Below are 23,256 nucleotides of genomic sequence, written 5' to 3' on the forward strand. Positions count from 1 at the left end.
GCACTGGCCGCTTTTTACTAAAGAATATTCAGCACAGTTGTTTAACTGTTTATTAATTCCTGTTAATTCTGTTAATTCCGACAACATTTTGTTCAGGAACCTTTAAAACGTATATATAAATGAAGATAAATAAAAATTTTAATTTTCGATTTTTTGCGATTACTATAACTTACCCTATGGGAAGTTAAAATACATAGACTAAAAATCAAATTTTGCTCATATTCACACTTAACTTCAATATAGTATAGTATAATGTAATCATTTGTTGTCACAATTGGCCTTAGAAAAATGATATAATACATGTTCGAAGCATAAAGGCTTTTAGGATATAAGCGTTCATAAAAAAAAAATTCCACAGGCTTTTGCAGTGCAATAAAGACTAAATGAAGGTTGAGAGAAAAATACATATTCTGCATTTAACGGATAATGGTAATAAATAACAAATAATAAATATTTCTCGTCTAGTGATTTGAGTATCAAAATTTTAAATAAGTTGAAGTTATTTTTTTTTTCAAACTTACTGCGCTGAAGCCTTCTGTTAATTCGGGCAAATTCAAGGGATCCAATCCAACGCTGGCAAAGAATTCACCAATGTTGTCCATGATGGCGTCAACTTGTTCATTAATATTAGCTGAAAGGCCGACATCATCTGAGTTTCTATAAAGGAGACAATTGTAAATGCCATTAACAAGATAATATCACATAAATTGTTCTAGTACAAAAACTGTAAAGCGATCTATAAATCTAAACGATCGACCTACTTCTGTGACTACTTTCGATGATATATATTCGCAGAGTTGACAAACATTTTGTGGAACCCTTTGGAGATAACATGAATTACTTTTTTCTTATTTTCTTGGACACATCTTCAACTTTCCGTAGGGTAAGTTACAGTAATAGCAAAAAAATGATTTTTTTATATGTCTATACGTAGAAAAAATGGAAGTATGTGTGTAGGTGTAAATACAAATGCTTATCGACCATTCCATACCATCCGATTTCAATGGTTAAAAAATATTCGATTCTTATTGATGGGGAGACAGGCTGATTAGTTTTGGCAGAGACAAGATATCAAGCAAATAGTGTAAAAATAACAGTTTTTGAGAAAACGGAACATCTGACTTAAATGATTCGAAAAACATTCCACTTGTGTTGATGAAATAAAGATTTGGTTACATTTTTGCGAAGGCAGGACCACTGATATTGGAAACGCACATTTGTTTAAAAAATTTATTTTTCAAATATGAGCTTGACAAATCAAATATCATTGATTCATACACAAATAGAATTACATACTAGTAAATATGTAGAGAGATAGACAGGTAAACATATATACTGGTACAATTTTAGAGAAGTTAGAAGGCAAAAGGTAGAACAGGTAAGCAGTTTGACAGTTACACAGGTAGGCAGGTAAACGACTGAAAAGGTAGACAGGTAAACAATATAGGGTAGAAAGTAGAAAGGAAGGTAAAAAGCTTGTACAATAATATACAGTTAGAAAGATAGACTGGTATACTGATAAACTGGTAGAAAAAATATAAACAAGTAGAAAAGCAGAAAATTAGGCTTGTAGAGAGGTAGACAGGTAGACTGGGATATAAATCAAAAAATTATTATTCACTGAATCGATTATTCACATTTATCGGAAAGTTTATGGAACATGCGATAAGACAAAATGCCACTTTCAACTAGTTGCATTTATATAGTTTACATCCCGTAGGATAAGTTATTGTAATTGTTCAAAGATGTATATTGAAAATTTTTGCATATCATTACTTCTGTAAGATAATTCTAAACATTTTGGCATGCCTTAAAAAATTGGTTGTGTGTGTGTACGTGTGTGTGCATGTATGGATACAATTTTTCGTCGACGATTTCGAGCTTACGGAACAACGGATTTCAATGATTTAAAAAGCATTCGACTCCTATTGATAAAGAGACATGCTGATTAGTTTTTGACAAAAGTTGGTCCAGCCGTTTCGGAGATACGGAGCAACAGGTGCAGAAAACAGAAATCGAGATTTTGAGAGTACGAAGTATCCGATTTCAATAATTCAAAAAACATTCAAATCGTAGTGATGGGGAGAAGTGGTGAATGTTTTGTGGCAAAGACAGGTCCAGCCTTTTTGGAGATACATAGGTAAACGTGCAAAAAATGTCAGAAAACTTTCTGCATGTGTTGATGAAGTGATTGTTTTTGGGGTAAGCAAAAAAATTTTTATATATCATATTTTTTTTATTATCAAAAAATAATTTGTTTTGAATATCGAAAATAATACGCATTTCAATTTCAATTCTAAACTAAAATTCTGTAGTACACATATACACTTCAAATAAATAATGTTAACTTTGCAAGTTTATGTATTCTTAGAAATTTGAGGCAAAACCCATCAACTTCCCTCCGAAGGGGTTCATTAAGTTCTGTTTATTTACTTTTCATGTAAACTTATATGAACGGCATCATCCAATTTATAAGATCTTATAAGATTTTCTATAAAATACGAATAATAAAAGTTACAGTATTTATAATAATCTATTTGACAACATTTAAAGTTCCTTGAATATATGATACGGTAAGTTCCAGCAATTTGCTTTAAGGCACTATGCCATACACCACTAGTTTAAATTTGAAACTAAGATTTAAAAATTTACAAGTCATTACACAAAACTTACTAACCATTCTCATTATTAGTTTTGAGGGGTAAACGCCGAGCCATGTTTTCGTAGTTAACAATTAATTTAAATTAATATTAGTATGAATTTATTGAAGTGAACTGCGAATTGTACAAAATAGATCAAATTGTATAATTATGTAATTAATTTTATACATAAGTTATTAAATAAATCACTAGTAAATAATTATAATAGATTATATTGTGAAGCTTAACATTAACGATAATATAATCTGAAAACCGTTAAAAATGAATGAATATATAAATTTGTCATATTATATATTTAAAATCTAAAGATGTATATCATATAAAAATATATAAAATAAAATAAGTAAAGTATAAAATTCAATAAATACAATGTATAAAGTTGAATGTACAAGATGCCTATAAAATGTTTATGAAGATTGTAATAATTGCACATGTACATACTTGGTCATTGCATGCATTCTCATAACCTGAGCCAGTGATTGGAAAGGATTGGAGGTAGCATTGGCCAAAGCCAAAGCGGCCAAAAAACACAAAATCACCTTCATTGTAAAAAAAACTCGCGATTCAAAGTACCCAACGGACATTAGGAAATTTTTAAGACTCGGCCTAGTATATATAGGTAATCAGTAATCAAAAAATCTTAAAGATTGGTTTCAAAAAATCGATAACATTATTATATATGAATTAAATAAATATAGATGAGAATTTAATCTTAATTATTGCAATCAAAATTTGATTTTCAAGATTTTTATCGTTGGAGTATATCATTCAATGTCACGTCTATAGAGCTCAATAAATAACAATATTTAGTAATATAATATACTCATAAAATGAATTTATGTTACATTTTATATTAAGTAATATTAAATTACAATTTTCTTCAACAAGAAAATAAAATTAAAACATTTTTACAAAACCATAAAAAACTAATTCGAATAAAGCTATGGGTAATAATTGCAATTGCGAATTACGATGTATAAATATAATTTATTACATTCCCGAAGGAGAGGTTTATGTTTTCACAAAAAAATCCGATTTGCTAATTTTACGATTTCTCAACGTTTAAAGCCATACGGAATCGAATTAGACCAAATTTGGAAAAAGTGTGTGTGTGAACTGATTTTTTACCTTAAATCGACGATTCGTTGGAAAAGATACTGGTTGGGAAATTTGGAAATTGACCTGATTAGTTTTTGGTAATTTTTTTGACGATAGATACCATGGTCTTATAGATCATACTAAAATATTACGATTCTACGACAAGTAGGTTAATTTTAAAAATTCATCAAAGTTTGAAAAAATATCATAGTCAAAGTTTGTATCAAAAGTTGCCTTTGTTATGTGATAAGTCAAACATTGTCAATTTATTGAAATGTGAAATAATAAACTACAATTTTAGGACATACAAGCACGTGTCTGTGCAATATAATTAATATGATTACAGATAATTTAAATGTGTTGGAAAAAAATTTATTGGATATTGTGAAGTTTTAATTGTAAGCGAATTGAAAACTTGATTCTCGAATTAAACAGTTGAACATATTAAGACCTAAATCCAAATTTCGATTGATTGTGTCAATTATTACATATATCGGAAAATCTTTGCAACTTGCCTCAAGACAAAATGCCACTTCCAACTAGTTTTGATTATTTAACGGTCAAATTTAAAGATATTTAATTAATTTCTTTTAATCTCACTGTATGAAACTCTGATAATAATATGGTTGTCTTTTGCTTTCAAATATAAATTATGTGTTTCGACTTAATTCCGGAGTGGTGGAATTTAACATTAGCAATAAAATTGCGTATTCTAATTATATGTAGAAAAGTTCATTATAAATTTATTATTGAATTTAAAAATTTAATACAGCAGTTCGGTCCAAAAAGAGTGTAAATATAAACTTTTCATTAAACTATCACTATTACATAATAGTACGGGCTGTAACAGTTTTTATTAAAATGAATATATCTTGAGATCCACTCATTACATTTCTACGAAATAAATATGGATTGATACCGTAACTACTTTGCTACCAAATAAAAAAATCCATAACTATTGTTCATTATTTCACACTTACTCATTTTCTAGAAAAGTGCGGTGACACAACTTACCCTGTGTTTGGGGCTAGTTGAAACGTTTGCCAATACAACTACCAATAATAATATTGTTTTTCACACTTTCTCAGAAGTATCCATCAATACTATAGATTTGCTTTTATTTCTGATATTAGTTTTTCTTACAATTTGTACTGCCTTTGCAAAGTTGTCTAAGTTGTCTATGTCTAGGTAGTTCATGAAAAAAGCAAATTAGCTAGCAAATTAACTAGCCCCAAATTTTAGTTAGCTAGCCCCAGGTGTTTTTACAATAATCAAAATACCTATTGAAACTTTTACATAGGATTTACAACCTTCAGTAATGAAAGTACATAAGTTTTAACATAAGGATGCAATTAATATTGATATTTTTTGGAAGTAATCAGAATTTTTTGGAAGGAACCAGAAGAACCTTCAGTAATGAAAGTACATTAGTTTAAACATAAGGATGTAATTAATATTGATATTTTTTGGAAGTAACCAGAATTTTTGAATTAGATATGTTAAACATTTCTTTTCTAATACTCATTTATAAAATGAAACGTTTCAGAAATTTTCTAAAGCACACTGCTAATAACCTTCTATATTTCAAAAAGTTATATTTTTTATTATTTACTATAACATAGTAAGTGGATAAGCATGACAGTAGTTAATAATACTAGAAATAGATTCAACATAGATATTTAAAAAAGTTAGAATTTTAAATATTTTGAATAATTTTGTATTAGAAATAAATTATTTTGCAACAACATTATTGATATAATAATTCGAATTAGAATTAGAAAAAATCATCTTATGTGGGACCGTATTATTAAGACTACTTTTCCTTTAACAATCTCTTGATATAATATTTTTCTGACATCTCACATAAGATAATGATGTGTTTTTAATCGATTTCAATTACGCATTGTTTTTTATCACAAGTTCATTGAATTAACAATAATACGGCAAGATAAAATATAGAACAATCAAATATTTTGAAAATGTGTGTCGTATCTAAAAAATGACATTGAAAATAAAATATTTTTAATGAAGAAGCGACAATTTTGATAAGATTTCTAAAATATACTAAAAGTCTACTATTGAATACATTGAATGTAATAATATTCACTTATATGTATATTTTAACAACTAATAAGAATTGAATAATATAATTATAGTGTTATAAATTTATATTATATTTTAAATATATGAATATACATATAGGAAAGCTAGGGGTTATATGTAATGGGGGTAACTAATAACTATTATTAGATATTAAAATGATAATTTGCCTCGAATGGACATGCAAACCATCCTGCATAATATTGTCTTTGCTGCTTACGGTCAACGAAATAAACAGAACTGTGCAGGTGCATCATTTTCAACAAGCAATATAAAATTAATCTACCATAAAATTTCGGTTTGTGGCCCCTTTATTCAAAGTCATTTTTGTCGCAACTGTAAAACATATCAAAAAACGAATAACGGGTATCTATTCATATCGGTTTGTACTATTAATAACAAATATTGTTTAATAATTATTTTTTAGTGCATGAAGAAGTAAAAATTAATTTTTGTTTTTAATTTTCGGGTATAGTACGATTGTTTGGACTAATGTTTTATTAGTATCATTAGAAAGGCTATTCAATTTTCTTTTACTGTCCAAAATTTGTTTTATTTCATGTGGTAGAACACATTCAAAAGTAGAAAAAAAACTGAGCATTAAATAAACATTACTTATATATTTCACAAGTATATTATATGATTGTATTTCATAAATTATCACTGAATAAATAAAAAATAGATTGATAAAAACTATATATATAATAATAGTATGTCGGTATATGATTTCTATTCATGCTACAGCAATGTATAGAATGGCAAGTATACGAAGTTAGTCATAAATGTATTAAATAATATCTTGAAGTTTTTTTTTAAATTAAATAATACATAAGAATATAATGGATAGAATATCTATAGCTATAAATACTCATAATAATTGTTAAATTACTATACAATTGTGCATCATCCTTAATAAAAACGATATTTTTTTCCTTTTCTTTATCCTGATTACAATTCTTATTCTTCACGATAAATATGTTTTAGCAGTGGTGGTATTTAATACAATTGTTTTGTAGTAATTTATATTTATATTGTTCTAATCTAATTATTTCCTGCTATTTTAATTATTTTATTCAGCGTTTTGAATGAATCTAAATTAATTAATATTTTGTCTAAATTTGTGAAATCACTTTTACGTCATTATTGATATAAATGTGCAATATTATCTTCAAAACAAATCTGAGCTGTTTTAATTAAAAAAATACCTCATATGAAATACTTATCAAAGAATATGTGAATTCATTTATGAATAACTATATGGTTTTTAATTGCAAAAGGTAAATTATGTATAATTTACTTACTCCTGTATATACTTCCTTATAATATTAATCGAATAGACAATAGACTATGGTCCATATATGTAAATGCAAATTATAATACTCATGAATAAAAATGTATATATATACATATATATATATATATATATATGTGTGATATGTATGTATATATATGTATATGTATATGTATCATAATCTATATATATATATATATATATATATATATATATATATATATATATATAAATTCCCTTTTGTATTTACCTTGCATTATGTCTTGAGTGGTTAAATAGTAATCTCATTTAATTAGTGATTATAAAGAAGCGCTTCGGTAGTGTAAAGTACCTAATTTGCAATAAAACAATTCAAGATAAGGTGACAATGTAAAGTCCCAGTAGATCATTGAATGATATACTATGATATTGATATAATTTTTCTAATAATAAACTTGACAATGACTAAAGAACATCACTTTAATGTGATTTCAATATAATCATTGTAAAACTATGTTTTTTGCTATTTCTCAAAAATTCCTCACCTGGTTCTTTTTACCCCATAGGCGGAGAAAATGGTAGAGTCAGCGGGAAAATAAAAGAATGTTTTACTTTTGTTTTACTTTATATGATCTTAGATTTTTTGTGATCCTTACGAAATTATTGAAACATTCTATCTATTTTAAATTTTGCCTGACTATTTGCAGCTGCGAACTAACTTAACTTCCCGTATGGTAGTTATAGTAAAAGGCCAAAATCGAAAATGAAAATTTTTGCATTTCTTGACGTTTTGAAGGCTTCTGAACATTTTGGCATACCTCAGAAAAAATGGATGTGTGTGTTTTGTATGTCCGAATTTTTTCATCCACGTTTTCGGGCGCACGGATCAACTGATTTGAGTGGTTCAAAGAACATTCGATTCCTATTGATAGGGTGCTGTGCTGATTAGTTTTTAGCAAAGACAGGTCCAGCTGTTACGGAGATACGGAGCAAAGAGTGCAGGAAATACAAACCGAGTTTTTGAAAGAACGGAGTATCCGATTTCAATAATCTAATTAACATTCAATTTGTAATGATTAGGAGAAGAGGTGATTAGTTTTTGGTAAAGGCAGGTCCAGCCATAAAGATACAGAGCTAAATGTGCAGAAAATGGCAGTTTTTAAGAGAACCAAGCGTCCGATTTGAATGATTCAATAATCTTTTTGCTTGTTTCAACAAAATAATTGCTTTTGGAAAAAAATTTTGTTTTAACTTTTTTTTTCAATTTTTTTTTTGTATATTGAAAATAATTCAAGTTTTAATTTCAATTCTGACTGATGTTTTAATATACTTTAAACAAATAATTTCAACTTTGAAATTCAGTTTATATAATTCTTATAAATATTAGACAATGTTACAATATTTATAATAATCTATTAGAAAACATAATATTCCTTGAACATTTCGGGAAGTTCCAGCAATTAAGGCACGATGCCATACACCACCAGTTAATTTCGAACTTCCTTCACTATTAAAGATAGAGCAGTAAATTCAAAGATTATAAATTATTACACACATACCTGTAATAGTATTTTAGAGAACAGGTATCTGAATGAATCATTCATCTTAAGAGTTCACCTTTCACGTGATAGTCTTAACTCTCGTCTAAACAAAAGCTTGATCTACATCAAATTAAAAGAAATTTGAGAGATCAAGAAGAAACTGATTCTTGTATAACGAGAATGATAAAAAAATTTGATAGATTATTTTAAATGACGCATAATAATAATTTTTAAACATAGGAAAGATTTAAATGCGCAATAAACTTAGCTGGATGAGTGCGTCATTGATAGAGTTTTTTCATTATTCGAAAGTTTATTCACCGTCAATCCATTTGATTTCTTATTTTCTTTTCTTAGAATAAATATAATTCTATACTTGGCAATCTACGCTATGGAAAATATAAACTGATAGTGTATGATATTGTAAAGATAAGTTCATTAAATGTTGCTTGTAATAATTAAAAAGGGTAAAGCGGAGCTTAAAGGTCCTTTTTAGGTTGAATATATTTTTTTTCAGAAACAAGCGTGGTATATAATTCTTTAGTGGTACTATTTTAAAGTAGAAGGCGAAAGGTGCATAACGAGCCGTCACCTTAATTTTAATACGACGTTTTCAGAAGATAAACCAGATTTACGGGGCAAACAGGTCCAACGTCTTATTTTTAATTTCAAAGGGATTTTACAAAATAATAGCTATATTTAACCTCCAAGATATAAAATTTCTTGGTGCATTTTTTCAACACTGCATATAATCTTGATCTGGTATTTCATCAGAAATAATCATGTACTTAGTTAGAATAACTATTTATCTAACTTATTTTTGTAAAATTGTTTTTTTTAACTTTATTTTCTTTTTTATTTATTATTTCCTATTGTTTACACCAGGATAAAGGTTTAGTTGGTACTTTTTATACCACCCAGGTATAAGTTTTCACAGAGGTTATAAAAAACCGTTGAATCCAACTTAAAACCACCAATAAATCTTATAAAACATTTGAATAACATAGAATTAAGAAATATATCAAAGTCTCGTAAACTAAACAACTGTTCTCACAACCCCAAAAAAATTAACAACGAAAGTAAATAATTTTGTTACAGATTTTTTAAATTTGCTGTTTATCTGACAGCAATGTCGTAAGAATCAAGGTGATGGCTGCTAACACGTCTTTTTCCTTTTACTTTCAAATATTGTTGTTAAAAAATTCCTAACTTTACTTGTATTCGAAATATTGGTGATAGATCTTTTTACCCGCGGACCTTCAATCCCCGCTCTGCTCTATATAAAATTATCAATGTATAACATAAATTTTAAAATTCGTATCATGATATATTGAGCCTCAAACTTAAAACCATAGTGCACACTAAAAATAAAAAAAATAATGAAAAAGATTTTTCGAAATAATGGAAAAACCTAAAAAAAATTTTTTTTAATATTGAAAAATCTGTTATTTTAAAAAATGTAAGATTCTAGTATTAGATACATATGCAAAAAAATATATATAGGCATTGAATGTAGCTAAAATGTAAGATTCTGAGGTTTTATAATTAAGCATAAAATTATACATAAGCATTGAATTCAAAAACTATTGTATTCAAAATATGGGCATCGAATTTTAATTTCATTTTCTCAAAAAACTCGATTGATTCATTCTCCCCAACATGAATTAAAAATTCAATCTAAATAACTGCCTAAATAACATTTTTAGGCAGTTATTGAATACGTGATATTGGTAAAATTAAATGATATTTTATATTATAAATCTCTGAAATATTTTTGCTAACCAAGAAAAATATAAAATAATTTCCAATAATTCAAGCACTTGCTATGTAGCTATAGCTTGTTATTGCTGCAATAATATATATATGGATTTGTATTGTTTAAATGTTATATAATTACAAAACTAATCACATATTTTCTTTTCTGAAATCATAATTACGTTTCTTTCTCTCAAAGCAATAATGCTTTATTATTAATAACATAAATGAAATGAAAAAAAAACATAAATGCATAATTATTTTGTGGTTTAGAATAAATCATGTTGGTATTTATTTTATTTATATGTGGATAGATTAAAGGCGTCCATAAAAGTGTTAGGTAAGACAATCAGACTAATGATAAGCATTTTATTCTGAATGACACAAATTATTTTTATTATATTCAAGACACATAGTATGCTGTTAGCGACTGCAAAGCTAGATATAAAATAGTATATATATATATATATATATATATATATATAGTTATATATAGTTATATATATGGAGTCCAATCCTCTCCAACTAAATTGTTTCTTAATTGGACTCAATTGGTTAACGGCTTAGTAACGCTGCATCGGAACGTTGACGCATATGACTACAAAGAACTTTGTTTTTCTGAGGATTAGTCAAACATAACGACCAAATTTGGTAAAAACATGCTTTTCTTTCATCTAACAACTGCACCATAAATAGTTACAATAGAAGTAAAAAACATATTTGCTTTTGCAAGAAGCATTAAACATGCATTAAAATTGGCACAACATGCGAGTAAAGGTTACCGTAATGATGATGTTTTTTACAACGTGATGATCAAATAATTTTTTTTACCTAAATTAACAATTGAATTTCTGATATTATAAATCTAATTTTTTTTATTTTATTAATCGCATTTTTGTCCATATTATTTTAATGGCTTAAAAAATTCTTAGTTTTTTTAACAATTTTCTCATTATTTTGTCTGTTATTGTTAAGTTACTGATTTCCTGAAATTTAATAATAGAAAATAAAAATAACTCTATACAAACAGTCTTCAGTATTGACATCAATAACACTATTTATAACAATATAAATTCAAAACTAGTTGGATGTATGGCATCGTGCCTTAAGGCAAATTGCTAGAACTTAAAATAGATTATTATTAATATTGTAAGATTGTCTAATATTTAAAAGAATTATATAAACTGAATTGCAAAGTTGAAATTATTTGTTCAAAGTAGAACTTCAGTCAGAAATTGAAAATAAAATCTGAATTATTTTCGATATACAAAAAAAATTTTTTTTGAAAAAAAAAAGTTGAAACAAAAATTTTTTTTTCCAAAATCAATTATTTTGTTAAGATAAGCAGAAAGTTCTTGGAATCATTTAAATCGGACGCTTAGTTTTCTCAAAAACTGCCATTTTTTGCACATTTAGCTCCGTATCTACGAAATGGCTGGGCTTGCCTTTGCCAAAATCTGATAAACACTTCTCCAAATCATTACTAATTGAATGTTTTTTAGAACATTCAAATCGGAGGCTTCGTTCTCTCAAAAACTCGTTTTCTATTTTCTGCACTTTTTGCTCTTTATCTCCGTAACTGCTGGACCTGCCTTTGCCAAAAACTAATTAGCTCATCTCCCTATTAATAGGAATCGAATGTTTTCTGAACCATTCAAATCGGTTGATCGTGGGCCCGAAAACGTGACTGAAAATTTGTTTCCATACATACATACACACACACATCCATTTTTTCTGAGGTATGCCAAAATGTTCAGAAACCTTCAAAACGTCGAGAAATGTAAAAAATTTTTATTTCGATTTTCGACCCATTACAATAACTTACCCTACGGGAAGTGTAAGAGAGTCTTGTTATAGCAGTTTTATATTAAATTAATATATCTTGAAGGTCCAATGATTATATTTGATTGATTAAAAGCTGGATTGATGCTGTAAATATTCCTCTAATTAGTCAAGTAAAATTACAAAATTACATTCAAAACTATATTGTTCTTTATTTCACAATTAATCATTTTCTCGGAAAAGCGAGGTTTTACCGTTTTCGGGGCTAGTTGTAACATTTACTGGGACAAGCAGTGTTCGGACGTCTTTTCGTTTTATTATATTGTCTTTTATTATATTATATTGAAAGTGACAAAACTTCAGGGCATTAAGCTTCACACGGAATGGTTGCTACCCCTGGTAGAGGGGGTAGCGAAGTGTTTTAATAGAACTAGCTGTTCACTTCTAAAAGTAAAATCTGCTTAACAACATGTAAATAACAAATAAAAATAAATATATGTTTCTTCATTTATAACTTAGTACTAAATCAGTGATTGTAATTAGAACTGCAACAAATACATAATATGCAGTGTTTAATACAGTCCACAGCTACAAGGGTTAAATTATAACCCAACAACCTGAGTATCGAAGGAGAGTTTTAACACATGTTATAACTACGTAGCAAAAGTACAAGCAGTAACGGCAAAAGATGACAATAATACCTCTGATATGTTGTTTGCTTATTTAAAAAAAATTAACATGTTTATAAAGTAAGCAATTCTTCTCCTAAATCAACGTTAACTATAATTAATAGGTGCAAATAAAATATTGTCACATCTTATAAACAATCATATATAAATAATATGTATAGGCTTCACTACATACCAGACAATACCATTGTTGCATGTTATAACTAGTATCTTATAAACATTTATTTTGTTTCAATAAACCCAGATAATATTTTTTTACTTCAATTATAACATTTTAAACATTAACATGATCTGTATAACGGACTGTTGATTGTATACAGATAGATTACTTTAGTGTTATTTAGCTGTAAGTTGAACATAAATAGTTATTTACTAGCAATTAGTTGTTGCTTAGGTAATTTAGCTCAGTCATAATAATAATGATTTGTTTTCAAAAATGCGCGTCGTGTACGGTTGTGACAAATTTTGGGGTACGGTTGTAACATGTATTTCTTGTTCTTTTCGGGCGAAAATTAAAAAAATAAAAAAATCTAAGGTTTAATACGAAAGAGAAAGAAAAAGAAAAATTGAAAACAAGAAAAAAAGATTTCACGAAGAATTCATGTTAACTTTGTTAAAAATTATGTTTAGTTATATATTGTTATATATTATTTCTAGGATTTGTCAAATGTTTATGTTGTGTTGTGTTACATATTATTGTTATTAACGACAATAAAAGTCGTTATAAATGATTTTGGTATTTATTCCTATTGTTTTTAACCTGTTTTTATGCTTGCCACTACTGACCCCATTCGTTGTCACAACCAATATTTTTTTTTTATTTTCTTATAAATTACAATCTGTCTAAATAAAAAAACATTGAGTAATTCTTTTGACAAATAACATATTAAATTTTAAAAGGAAAACCCAGTGGTTCACTTTTATTAGTGTACTAAATTATATTGTAATTTTGGTATAATAAAGAAAAAAAAGAAACTCAAATATACATACAATTATAAATAAAGTACATTACACAGACTACACATACACATACACACACACCTATTTTAAATAATATTGTAGAACAACTTATTACTGATTAATATGTTAGATCAATTAATTGTATTCTTTTTAATCTTATATTGTGTGTGGTGTTGTAAAGACTTGCAATCAGTTCGTTTGGATGGTAGTCAATTTTAGTCTTGAAATTATGGGCACTCTTTTTAATTTCTTCACTGATTGTCAGTGTATCCGTGACTTGGTGAATTAGCCATGTCGGTACATACCTTGGCGCGGATATTGCTTGTCTGAGTATTTTATTTTGAAATCGTTGCATTATTTGTAAGTTACTGACTTTAGCAGCACCCCATAGATGGATGCCATACATCCAAATTGGTTTGAGAATAACTTTGTATAATAAAATTTTATTGTACATCGACAGTTTTGATCTACTACTGAGGAGCCAATACATCGACCTTCGAAGGTGTTCTAGATGTTCACGCTTTTTTTGAATATGGATTTTCCAGTTCAATTTCTTGTCCAGATACATACCCAAATACCTTACGTGATCTCGGCTTGGAATTTGTTCGTTATAAATTGCGACAGGTGGGCATGTATCTTTCCCAAGAATAAACGTAATGTGAACAGATTTTGAATTATTAATTGTGAATCTCTATAAAGTAAACCATTTTTCAAATATATCAAGGTGTCACAACCAATATAAATTTGATTTTATGACCAATCCATCGTATATAAGGGTCATTCTTTTACAAATCGTACGGATTTTGGGCTAAAAAAGATATGACATTTTAGAATTATCTGAAAATTTGTTTAAGATACTATCCATAAAATCATTTTACACGTATTTCAGAATTTTGCTTTAAAAATTTTTTTAAAGAAAATATTTACGATTGAAATTTGGATAATTTGCTCAATTTTGATGGTCTTCCTCTGCATTAATCTTAATATCTCCAGTTGTGGTGAACAGATCAGTATAATTTTTTTATTGTAATTGTTTTATTGTAATTGAAAAAAAAAATGTTTTTGCAATTTTTTAACAATAAAAGCAGTCTATTGTTAACATAGGATTTACATATCCTTTCCCTAACTCGACGTAATAAAACTGGTCGAAGGCATTTTACTTTCCGATAAGGACACAAATAGAATGAATTGAAAATCGATCTGCTCTTATTTTGTCAAAGTTTGGCATTGCAAGGAATTTTTATTATATTAGTTACAAATTTAGTGTTGATTCTTTGAATGACAGCGCGTAAAAGAGCTATTAATGCAATTTTTGGTTAGTTTTTGGTAGAGGTTGAATTGGCATTTAGTCATTGTACTTTGCCAATGCTTGAACCTGCATTTTAGTCCTTATCTAATCGCATAACATACAGAATTCATACGGCCTGCAGCACTGCAAGTTCTCACATGTTTCATTACGTCGCGCTGCGTATTTCAACACATAGCGTTCTGCGCGACTAGCGCTCAAAAATACACAGGGGCCTCGCTTTACGGCCTAGATACGTTCCGCAAAACTTGGCCGTAAAGCGAAAAGCCGTATAACGAATCAATTATTCTAATACGTATTCATACAAATTCAATGGGATCGGTTCCAAATTTAATAAATATATAATATGGTTTCATTCAAAATGCATTTTATTTTTTTATTTTGTTTAAATTATAAACATATCTAACAAGAACATAAATTTTACATAAAATAAAAAACTTCAAAAACATTACATAATTTTCAAATAAAAATGAAACAACTAAAACCTACAGATCACTGTCACCATCATTTTGCGCTGGTGGGTTGAAAAATTTGTCTTGTTTGTTTTGCCTTCTTGTCTATTTTTTCCTTTAGTGATTTATAACAGTTAATGGCTGAGTTAATTCCTCGATAAACATAAGCGCTACGTTCGATGTCAGGATCGTTTTCAAGGAAGATGTTTATACCTTGTTCAAAATATGAAAAAGCGCTCGACATGATTTTTGATGTTAGCTGTTTGGATACAACAGGTTCTGTATCTTCATCAATTGCCGGCTCTGCTTGCAACTGAATGAGTTCCTCATATGAAAGGGGTTTCCTATCAGTTGCAAGTAGATCCAGCACATCAGATTCGTTTTTTAAATCTTCAAAACCGAGATTGCGCAATATATCGACATAGAGAAAAAAGCCGTTATAGCGAAACATTTTAGGCCGTATATCGAAAACGTACCTTAATTAAAGAGGGCCGTTATAGCGAAAGGCCGTATAAAGAGCGGCCGTATAGCGAGGCCTGGGTGTATTTAAAATCTTTGGATCTAACTCCAACATCATATAAAGAGATTTTGTAGTAGAGAGTAAAAGAAAAACTATCTGTAAGTGGAATTCTGTCTTAAGGCAATTAAGGCATCGTGCCTTAAGGCATATAGCTGGAACTTCCCGTACCAAAAATTATTATTTTTTTAAAAACGATTAACATTTTTGAAAAATTTTTACTCCGAAAAAATTAGATTTTTGAGAAACTATAAATTTGACAAAAAATTACTTTTTTTAAAAAAAAATTTTTTTTTTTGAAAAGAAAAATGTTTTTTTCATTTTGACATATTTTGGAAATTCTGAACTTTTCTCCAAAGCAATCGTATTGCTTGAACTGCATAGAGACGAAATGTCAAAGCGCGCAAGTGCCGCGCCGCCGTCTAACGCATAAGCATTGGTACGGAACCCATAGAAATGTAAAAAAAATTATACTTATTGTTAAAATCTCTATAAAATATCTGATAATTCGATGTGCGTATGTCTAATGATCATTTTTAACCGCCGAATGGCATTTTTTTGCCATTTTTTTGGCTCCGAAGCCGCTAAACCTGCCTTCATTAAAATATGATCAATTCTTCATCTTGTCAATACAAGTAAAATGTTTTTTGAATTATTGAAATCGGACGCTCCGTTCTTCTAAAAACTGAGTTACCATTTTTGGCACTTTTTGCCCCGTATCTTCGGAACGGCTAGACCTGCCTTTGCCAAAAACTAATGAACACGTCTCCTTATCAATACGAATCGAATGTTTTTTGAATTATACAAATCGCTTTATCTGTGCTCCCGAAATCGTCGACGAAAATTTGTAAGCATGTATTTGTAAGGTATTTGTAAGGTTTGTAAGGTATAAAATATTCAAAAACCTTTGAAACGTAAAGATATATAAAAATTTTCATTTTCGATTTTTTTGCGATTATTATAATTTGCCCTACGGGAAGTTAATTATGTTGTTTATTTCAATCGATTCGAGTTGGGAAAAGGGTATGTAAATCCTATGTTAACAATAGACTGCTTTTATTGTTAAAAAATTGCAAAAACATTTTTTTTCAATTAACTGAAAGTTGAATTCAAAATGAGAACAATAAAAAAATCATACTAATCTGTTCACCACAACTGAAGATATTAAGATTAATGCAGAGGAAGACCATCAAAATTGAGCAAATTATCCAAATTTCAGTTCAGCAAATTATCCAAATTTTTTTCTGTTTTTTTTTTCTACTGACATTACCACAATACTACATACGTATGTGGTACATTGTCAATTCAAATTGAATGTTTTAGAATAACTCTACAGTAGAGTTTCTACTAAATATATATTCTTTCTTTTTAAGGCATAACACACACATACATCCATCTAAGAGTATGCCAAGGTTTAAAGCATAAATATATATATAATTTTTTTTTTATTTTTATGCGATTTTAATAACTCAATCTACAGGAAGATAAAAAAACACTATATTGCCATGATGGAACTTTACATTAATATCATTGAAATCTCTAATTAAAAAAATCAAAATTAAAGAGAAAAAAGCTACCAAAATATTAATCAATTATTGACATAAAAGGAAATCCTAAAAAAGCAATAACAATTATAAAAGTTTAGGTATATCTGAAGTAAAAATGTCATAGACGAAAATAGAATTTAGTATACCAAAGTGATTGTATTGCGGATTTTTATTATTGCTCGGAAATATCATTTGCTTAATTACCTGTTGGTAAACAGGTACATGAGATAAGTAGGACAGACGAATTCTAGGAAACACTCATGTCTTAACTATTCACATTATACTTTATCTTATGCACAAACATTTCGTGGAATAACATACATTATAATATAAGATACTGTCCGGACATAACAACCCACAACAAAACGGCGATAGTTAGTCGTATCAACCGAGATATTCGCAGAATGTTCTCAGAATTCAGCTTATGTAATACATTAAACATCGTGTATATCACGTTTAATATAATATAAGTTCACATTGTATGTATTTTCATATATATACATACACTACACATAATTCACATACGAGCACACCATCCATTTCTTAAGGTACGCCTAAATGATAACAAGAATTTGAACCATAAATATCAAAAAAAAATATTTTTGACCTTATAATAAGGTGATCATCAAGTAAAACATTACTTCTTGTGTCAGGTAGTCAAAAAGTCCATTTTTATAATTTCTGCTAATTGAAATCATTAATGTGAGAAACTATTTTAACCCGTATTTGGAATTTTGTAATCATCAATTTTCTCATTCATAATGTATTAATTAATTCTCCTTTTACGTATTAATAAGCATGCTCGTTGTCTTAAGACACATATTACTTACATATACAATCGTAACATAATATATATCATTTTCAAATAATTGCAAAGTATCAGTTCAAAACCTATATTTTTCGGAAACCTAGGACAATCCACGGCAAAAAATCTAAATCCGGGAAAATATTGTTTTTAAAAAAAACGGGACGTAAGATAAATCTGGGACTGTCCCGGCCAAACCGGAATGTATGGTCACCTTTTACTCAAAAAGGTTAGTTTTCTATAATAAAATAGAAATTGAAATCAAGACCGATAATACCCAAAATTACTACAGTAATTTTTTACACCTATAGGTGCAGAAAGCATTTTGACTGAATACAATTGTACTTAAGTTGCATAAGCTTCCCGATACGTGTAAATATTCGACTTAAGTAATCCAAGAAAATAATCAATAAGAAATGAGATTTAGCTATTTAGTTAAAATTTTCATCGCGTTTCATCAAATGCTGTTTAAAACTTTGAAATTTTATTTATCGATTTTTAATTATTTTTGGACCCTTCTGTCCCCTTCAGTGATCATTTTTTAAATTCAGATAAAAAATAAATGCACGTGATATTTTAGTAGACCCTTCTTATCCACGTGGTATTTCGTAATTTTATGATAAACTTCTCTAAAAAATAAATCCATGCACAATCCAAATGCTATTCTCTTCTCAAATATAACTGATGTCTTGGCAATAATGCCATCAAATCATCATCAAATATTCATATACGAAATACAGTTCGCCACGATAATATTAGAAAATTTCACATGGGCCATGGTAACTTTATTAAAAAAATATTTAAAAATTGTATTAAGAAAATTTAATGTATCAAATTTTTTTCAAAGTATTTTTTTCAAAATTCCTGAAAGAACACTATTTTTTATGGCACACATATTTGACTGACACGGCTTTATATTAAAACTCTTTGTTAATAAATTTTCAGATTTTGTTTCTGATAGGTTAATAAATATTCAGATTATGTTTCTGATTTCAAAATATTTTGCAAATGTATCGTTTGTCGGACACTGAAATGTTAGACATATATATCTGACATGGATCATGACTTCTTAGCGTCGGACACATATGACAGATATGGCAATTAAGGTGTTAATATATAATCAATCTAAAAGAAGAATACTAACATGCCAAATAATTAGAAATTTTTAGTAATAGTTATGATAATTTTAAATTGGCATACTGGCATTCACAGTTTTCAATTCTATGATGATTCTGGGTATACAATCAATTTGATAGATGACAAAACTAAATTAATATCAATTGTCAATAACAACTTAGTCAAATGTACAACAGGCAAGACATTTTGTTTTATTAATGTGCGGTAAATATATTGCGGTAAAAATGGGGATTCACAATTGCTATTTTATAAAACTGAATAACTGAATATTTAATAAACTAACAAATTTATAACATTATTTCTATTGAATTTTGATCATCAGTCAATAAAAACATTATAAAAAAGAACAATTGCATATTTTTCTCAAGTACCTCTTCGGTTGAGTAGGGGAGACAGGGTACGGTTATTTAACTTTTTTATCAGTAATAATTTTATTAATTAACCAGTTAGTAGGGAAAAAGTGAATTACATGTATTAGTAAAGTAAGTTTTTTTATTTGTTTAATCTCCACCCGAAAAGAACAAGAAATACATGTCACAACCGTACCCAACGCACACATTTGAAAACAAATCATCGTTATGGCTGAGCAAAATAAATATTAAGGTAATTGAATATAAATTATCTATGCAAAAACTAATTGCTGGTGAGTGAAAACTAATGTTCAACTCAACAGTTATATACTTGTATCGCGTTTATTTTAAAGTGTTTATGTTCCATATAAGATAATAAGCTAACAATGAAAAGTTATTTCTCGGAATTATGGAATACGATATACGAAAGTAAAATGTAATTGTTTTGCAACATAAAAAGTTAATGATTTGGCAGGTGCATTAATTGATATGATGATGATTTGCAACGAACATTGCGATCGCTTAACATTCGAAGAAATTGTTCCCAGTCATAATATGAGGAAGGGAAGGGAATCGTGGAGGAGTAATCAATGTTTCCGACTAATATTTTATTACCGAGGTAAACCAAAATATTGTTTTACTTACTTCTTGCAATATTGCAGTCAAAATTGTTTATATTAAATATTTTCAGAACTGTGATAATATAGCACTCATTTCTACACTTTCAACCCTCAGGTATAACTCTAGGGCTCGCCCGTAGGTAAGCGGTTAAGAGCAACGGGACTTGTTTCAGAGGTCTCGGGTTAGATACCCATTTCGAGCAGCCTGTTGTCAGGCAGCAGTGACAACGATTTTCACTTGGAAATATAGATAGTAATATGTTACCAAGTGAAAATAGCCTTCACCCGGCATTGCTGTACCAATAAAATGTTAGCCCTATTAGATTAATTCTAATAACAAAATCATCCAATATGTATGGATTAACCATTGGGTTACCATCTTAAGAAAATGCGAAGTAAGGAGAAGTTTCAGCCCAACAGCTTATAGGACGTAAGGTTCTGATTGCTGTTAAAAATAAAATATAAAAAAAAAGGTATGACTCTGAAAAGAACTATTTAAAATATTATGGATTAAGGCAAACAAATTTTTTAATTTGGGAATAATGGTGAAAAATTATTTGTTTTTGTTATCCAATTTAGTGTCACAATAAAAAATTATTTCTGATAAAAAATATGTAAAAAAATTGATGAAAGATTTGTAAGCGAAAACCATTTTTAGCACTGAAGTGGTGCATGCTATCGTGTCTTAAAAAAATTCACTTTTCTTTTATTAAAGAAATTTTTTAAAAAAATTGAAAAAGATGACCCTTTTGAAAATGTTTATTTTTTTATGCTTTGAAATATTTTGAAAATTTTGAAGTTTTTTTCAATACAATCGCGATACGTTATTTGTATAGCTGCATAGAAGCGAAATATAGAAGTGCATGGGCGCCGCGTTGCAGTATAACGGTAAACATTGGTACGAAACTCATAGAAAAGTAAACATAATTTGTTCTTATTATCAAAATATCCATAAACTAGTGGGGCGCATGGCATCGTGCCTTAAGGCAAATTGCTGGAACTTCCCGTATCAAAAATTATTATTTTTTAAAAAACGTATAACATTTTTGAAAAAAATTTACTTCGAAAAAATAAGATTTTTGAGAAACTATAAATTGGACAAAAAATTACTTTCCTTTGAAAAAAATTTTTTTTTTTTTTAAAAAAATTTTTGAAAAAAATGTTTTCTTTATTTTGACATATTTTGGAAATTTTGAACTTTTTTTCAAAACAATCGTAATGCTTTAACTGCATAGAGACGAATTATAAAGCGCGTAAGCGCCACGTCGCCGTCTAACGGATAAACATTGGTACGGAACCCATGTAAACAAAATTTACACTTATTCTTAAAATCTCTATAAAATATCTGATAATTTGATGTGCATATGTCTAATAATGATCATTTTTGACCGCCAAATGGCTTTTTTTTACTTTTTTCGTTAGATCTCAGAAACCATTTTTTGCACTGAAGTAAAATTGCAACAAACTAGTGGTGCATAGTATCGTGCCTTAAGACAAATTGCTCGAACTTCCCACGCCAGTAATTGAAATTAAAAAAAAAATTCAATTTTCTTTTAGAACACTGAAAAAATTGAATTTTAAGATTTTTAAAAATTTTGAAAAAATTAATTATTTTGAAAAATTTAATTTTTTTATGCTTTGAAATATCTTGAAAATTTTGTAGTTTTTTCCATAGAGTTTTTCAAATCTCACTCAAACTACTAAAAACACCAAAGTATAATTAAGAGATGAATGCACAGAGTATGCCTCCTAATTAAAAAATTAATGAATTAATGAAAAGCAGTGATAATTATATATCAAAACCTTGCATCTCTAAATGTGTAATACAATTTAAATGAAATCAGTTTCAGATTAGTACTATGACTATCAATCGGCACCGAAAACAATTATATGTGGCAGGCTTTGCAGTGGTTAAACTATTCATATTTCACTTATATACCACATACTTGACATTCATAATGAGTATTTATTGGTTATTTTATATACATTTTTTTTAGAAATATTTTTAAACAAAGGGTCAGCTGGTATATATATATATACATGACTCGTATATATATTGTTAAAGTTTTTCAGCCACAAGTCGAAAAAATAAAGACAGAAAGTAAATATAAAATCTTCTTTAATACGTTTCGAACTATTATACTAGCTCATCATTCAGCTAAAATACAAAAAGAGTAATAATATAAAGTAATAAAATAAAATAAAACAGAATTAAAATTATACATACCAAACCAGTTTAAAATTATTTTATATAAAATTTGATAATTATAACATCAATATTTTGTTCTAAAAACAAAAAATATGTATATACTCGTATATATAGAATTTTAAAAATAAAATCAAGTAATTAAACATTTTTGAATTCTGAAAAAAAAGAAGAAAAGAAAATATCAAGTGGTAAAAAATTGTTCAAATATTAAAAAATCAGACTTACATACGTTAATTAAATTTTGTTAGCTCTCATAAAGCAAAGAAGAAGAACTTCTCTCATTTACACATTGTGAATTTAAAAAAATGAAAACAGATTCAGCAAACCTTCTTAGGTCAACATTTTGTTCGATATATAAAATAATGGGATTGTTTAAATCAAAAATGTATTTACAATTTTGCATATGGTCAGATAACATTGTTTTGTATTGATTTTTATTTTTTGAATTATAATTATGT

The 23,256-nt window shown here is 28.0% G+C and overlaps 1 protein-coding gene across 1 annotated transcript in view; it reads right to left on the bottom strand.

Moving 5' to 3' along the window:
* Positions 1–593: 593 nt before the first annotated feature.
* The window catches only part of LOC113370055 (transcription termination factor 5, mitochondrial-like), a 148,095-nt gene continuing 125,432 nt past the window's right edge, over positions 594–23,256 (bottom strand). The window contains exon 9 of the mRNA XM_026610715.1: positions 594–657. The gene's annotated coding sequence lies outside the window, so the exon portion shown is untranslated. The remainder of the gene's footprint in view (positions 658–23,256) is intronic.

The sequence above is a fragment of the Ctenocephalides felis genome, unplaced genomic scaffold, assembly GCF_003426905.1.
Source record: "Ctenocephalides felis isolate EL2017-DRISC unplaced genomic scaffold, ASM342690v1 CF-g0.4_SCAFFOLD_01492, whole genome shotgun sequence".
Lineage (NCBI taxonomy): Eukaryota > Metazoa > Arthropoda > Insecta > Siphonaptera > Pulicidae > Ctenocephalides > Ctenocephalides felis.